This window comes from Chiloscyllium plagiosum, chromosome 6 (genome assembly GCF_004010195.1).
Source record: "Chiloscyllium plagiosum isolate BGI_BamShark_2017 chromosome 6, ASM401019v2, whole genome shotgun sequence".
In the NCBI taxonomy this organism is placed as follows: Eukaryota; Metazoa; Chordata; class Chondrichthyes; order Orectolobiformes; family Hemiscylliidae; genus Chiloscyllium; species Chiloscyllium plagiosum.
The window spans coordinates 5,395,351-5,400,650 of NC_057715.1; the positions used below are offsets into that span (position 1 = coordinate 5,395,351).

General features: G+C 37.8%; 1 long non-coding RNA gene across 1 annotated transcript; it reads left to right on the forward strand.

Moving 5' to 3' along the window:
- The first annotated feature begins 6 nt into the window (after positions 1–6).
- Positions 7–5,093, forward strand: LOC122551108. Its single transcript, XR_006311998.1, has 3 exons — positions 7–830; positions 2,491–2,627; positions 4,520–5,093. It is a non-coding gene; the product is annotated as an uncharacterized LOC122551108 (long non-coding RNA).
- The last annotated feature ends 207 nt before the right edge of the window (positions 5,094–5,300 follow it).

Sequence of the window (5,300 nt, forward strand, 5' to 3'; positions counted from 1 at the left end):
CTCTCTGGTTTTGATCATCAAGCTCTGGTCATGTTACCTTTACACATCATTTCCCCAGCTAAATAATAATTAGTGTTTCTGTTTCTCTAGTGTGTCCCCTCTATCTCTGGTTTTGGTCATCAAGCATTGGCTATGGTACCTTTGCACACCATTCCCCCCCAACTAAATTACACTTTCTATTTTTGTTTCTCTAGCATTCCCCCTCTCTGGTTATGATCATCAAGTTGGCTATGGTACCTGTCTTTACCATTCCCCCAGTTAAATAACCATAAGTGTTTATACTTCTAGAGCGTTTCCCCTCAATATTTGGTCTTAGCCATCAAGTACTGGCCATGGTACCTGTGCTCATTGTTCCCCGGCTAAATTACACTTTCTGTTTCTCTAGTTTTCTCTATTTTTGGTCATCAACTGCTAGTGTTTATGCTTCTCTAGTGTTTGCTGTCTATATCTGGTTTTGATCATCAAACGCTGGCCATCGAACGCTGGCCATGAAACTTGTCCTCATTAGTCCCCAGCTAAATAACTATTTGTATTTCTGTTCTGTAATGTGTCCACTCTATCTCTGGTTTTGATCATCAAGCACTGGCTATGGTACCTGCGCTCATCATTTCCTTAGGTAAATAATAATTAGTGTTTCTATTTCTCAGTGTTTCCACTCTAAATCTGGTTTTGATCATCAAGCATTAGCCATAGTACTTGTGCTCATCATTTCCCAACTAACGCTCTCTGTTTCTGTTTCTCCAGCAATTCTCCTCTATTCCTGATTTTGCTCATCAGGCTCTTCACCCAATTGCAATCTGGCAAGGAAAGCACTTTGCTTTGGATAAAAGGTTAGTACTTCAGTTCAGACAAAGGTTGCTAGATTTGTTCCTGGGATGAAGAAGTTGTCTCATGAGGAAATGTTGAGCCTATACTCTTAGATATTTAGAAGACCGAGAGGTGATCATCTCATGTTCTTAGGAGGTTCAGTGGAATAAATACCAGGAGAATGACCCAGGCCTTCTGATCTGGTAATTGTGGAAAATATTGAAATGTTCACCACTATTGCAAGTCAAGACCATGAGGACACCCCAACCTGCATAGGTGTGGGAACTTTAACCTTTTGATGGATAGCTCAATGCTCCTCCCAATATCTCTCTCTCTCTCTCTCCCTCCTTTTCTCTTCCAGCCTTCCCACCTAAAAAATACAGATTGACTTTAATACTGACAATGTGGTCAAAGACTTGGGCCCAATGTCAAGTTAGTACACAGAAATTAACTCCAATATATTCCTCCTGTGAATCATAAGCATAGAACCTGGGTTAACAGCAAAGTGACAGCCGGAATTGTATTGGAAGACCTAAACATTTATTAACACCTAACACCTAACTCCCCAGAAAGTCTTCAAAATATTAGACATATTTAAAATAAAATCCTTAAGAACTTTAAAAATCTCACCATAACTTCAAGCATTGTGACATCAAGCAGAGTTACCTGAGCTGATAACACCAAAAGGGGATGGGATAAAAGCAAAACACTGCAGGTGATGGAAATCACAAATTAAAGAAAGTGCAAGAGAAACTCAGCAAATCTGACAGCATCTGTGGAGAAAGAAACAGAATTAACATTTTGAATCCAATATAAGTCTTCAGAGGGGATGCCACATTTTCTCCTGACCAATCTTCTGTGTGGAACGCCTGCAACAATAGCTCGATCCTCACTCTGAGACAGTAAGTCCTACTGGAATGAGGAAACAGGTGAGAGTACATCTTCAATTGCAACCAGCTTTAATCCTGAGGCATTGTAGTTGATCAGAAGACCTGAGTCACTGCTTCCTGTCTTGTGGGGAATCCATAACTAGACTGCACAGTTTCAAAATGAGGTGTCTCCCAGTTAAGGCAGAGATGAGGGGACATTTCTTGTCTCTTGTCCTATTGATTATTTATTAATAGTCACTGTATCTTGGAGTAAGATTCTGTGTAACTACTTGGTATTATTCTGTATTTTCTTTGGTGAGGTGGAAAGAAAAGAGAGAGGGATATCGGGAGTAACATCATGCTATCCATCCAAAGGTTACAGTTTCCACACATATACAAGTTGGGGTGTCCTGCTATAGTGGCAAATATTTCAACATTTTCCACTGTTACCAGATCAGAAGTCCTGGACCATTCTTCAAGTAATTACTGTGCTAAACCTCCTCAGACCATGATGGTAATCTTTGGAAATCTCTACTCTGGCGTGCTGCAGAGGCTAGGTCATTGAATATATTCAGGGCTGAATTGGATGTTTGATCAAAAAGGGAATATGTGGATTTTTGTGACACTCGACAGGAAAGCTGAGTTAATGCCACAATCAGATCATCCATGATCTTATTGAATAGTGGAAAGGGCAGAATGGCTTTTTTCTGCTGTTTTTTATGTTGCTGTGCAATGGTCAAAGTTATTACCTTTTAAGTAGCACATCCTTTTGAAAAGTTGGAAGTAATTACTAAACATTGCGATTTCCTTTCAGTGAACTTGCGCATCAAACCCAGGACAGGTTCAGTGGGAAGGACAGTGGGAAAGGAGACAGCGATTTTAATGACAGTGACTCTGACATAAGTGGTGTTGGTCTGAATAAAAGGAGTGCTCTCAGTCAGAAGCATAATGGTAAGCCTCAATTTTTAGCATAATTCTCTAGTTGATAGCACAGAACTTTGAGTGTTGGTAAAGAAAGAGACAAGCTATCAAAGCATTTTGTCTTGCATTCATCAGGACAGATGCAAGAATGCCAAATTTCAAAGGGAACAACAATTTATACTGCATAACAAAAGTGTACTAATAGTAACTTGGCTCTAATTGGTTGAGGCCATGAAGAGTGCAGCAAGGAAGAGTTACTTCCCAAGCTTTTGCTTAAAGTCAGAAAAGCAAGTTCATGTCTGGTGTTGCGATAGGGAATTCATGACATAATTTGGCTCACTTATGCTTGCTCGGGCCTTCATGTATTCACAAGCAAGGCTGTTCCCACTTCAAACACAAAGATAATGTCCAATCATTGTGCCTTTTTCATTTAATTAACAAATAAATTCAGTGATGTTATATTACACTATGGAAAAATATCCAACCCACTTTGTAAAAGATAATTTCACACTGCTTATTGTTTACATTCATCATAAACATTTTACTCTTAAAACTTTATTCTTAACACCATTTGTAGATTTTTGATAATATTTAAAATAGCATTTGCATTTGGATCCATTAGAGTAGATTCTAGTTAACATGTAGCATAGAAGAACGTCATTTGCCAATTTCTGTGTCAGTTTTTAGCACTGTTCAGTTAATCCATTCGTCTATTCTTTACAGACAACTCTATAAATGTTTTCCACCAGTTCTTTTGCCAATTAAAAAAAAATTGATATCAGATGATTATCAACTTGCTTTATTAGTTGAATTACATGCTATTTGCATTTTACCACATTGCCCACTCTTTGAACTTGCCTGTTGTGTTTAACTCTTGTTTACACATTCCTCTGCTCCCTGGTTATCTATTTGTAATGAGTAGTATGCAGAAAATTCTTCTTTCATAAATTACTGCATAAAAATTTTAAAAGCTGTTGGAAGTCCAAGCACACTTTATTTTTGTAATTCTATTTCATACTCAGCCTGAACAGATAGTTCACCAACTGCAATCTGATGTATAATAACCTTTTGTTGTAGCTTAATTTTAGTGAAGACAGGAATCAGATTAGGATCTGGCTTCCTAATTGTACTGCCAGTTTTGTACCATTGTAAACCTGAAAGCATTTGCGCAGCACAGTGGCTCTGTGGTTAGCACTGTTGTCTCACCGCGCCAGGGACCTGGGTTCGATTCCAGCCTCGGGTGACTGTCCATTGTGTGGTGTTTGCACATTCTCCCCATGTCTGCGTGGGTTTCCTCCCACAATCCAAAGATGTGCAGGTTAAGTGAACTGGCCATGCTAAATTGTCCATAGTGTTCAGGGATATGTAGATTATGTGTGTTAGTCACGGGTAAATATAGGATAATAGGGTAGGGTGATGGGTCTGAGTGGGTTACTCTTCGGAGGATCTGTGTGGACTTGTTGGGCCGAAGAGCCTGTTCTCATACTGTAGGGATCCGATGAATACAGTGAAACTGCAGTTTTAGGGTTAGGGCACAGTTAAGAAAGAAGGAATAAATATCAGTGGGTTTTCTGTTTGAGACAGAGTATACCTGTAAATCCTATGTATGTTTGTTGATGAATTTTAATACAGTCTGATTTATCCAGAATTATCCTATCTGGTGAACAAATATCAGATTAGCCTTTATTCTTCTCTTCCTTTAGGTAATTATACAGAAAACAGATGGTACACATCACACTACCTCATTACTCTAAGATAATTATAATAACGTTTTTGTTTTTAAACAATGAGGTTTTAATTAAAAGTGTCTAGGCCTGAGGCAATTAACATTGCAATTGTTGTGAGTTTAAGTAAACTGCATTGAACTGTTAATATTGCAATTAAAAGAATAATGAAAAGTATTGAATGCCTCTCTTGGACAGGTTTATGGTCCTGTACCAATGAGTGCAAGATACTTGGCCATTCAGATCGCTGCTGGAGTCCATCTTCTCGAGGGCCAAGTATTTACCGTTCCACAACTACTACTCAGCACCTTACCTCTTTGGGGAAAAGCACGTCACTCCCTCGAGATCTACTCCGCAAAGATACATACTATCAAGCACTTTTGCCAAAAACAGCAGGCCTACAAAGTGTATATCAGAAGATCACTTGTGATGAATCTGAAACTACAACCTCTGTTATTGTACCACTCTATCATTCTGTGGGATCAAAAAGTCACATTCCACCAACTAATATCTCATCGATCAATGCATCCAGCGTGCATTCTCAGATCTAAGCAGATACAAGAATAGGTTTACGAACTTTGAAGTGTTGTAATAAATCAATTTATTCATCCTGTATATAAAAGCAACAGTTTATTTTTATATTAATTCCACATGAAAATTTCATTCACATGGAAGGTGTAAATATCAAATACAGAAACTTGCAATGTTAAAAATTGTAATTTTTATCCTTTAATTGATACTTTGATTTTATTGTGTTCTATTTTCTATTTTACTGTATAATTTAATTTGTAAGTAAAACCACAAAATTATGTAAATAAAACCTGTGGTTCGTATATGTGTTCCACATTATTTTCTAATCAAATTTCTTTTTATGACATACTATGATTCTCTTTTTCTTTGGAGACAGTTTCAAAATTGTAACGCTGAATGTAATGGTATAATCCAAGATTTAGTGGAAAAGCAGCAAATAAGTGAGTGA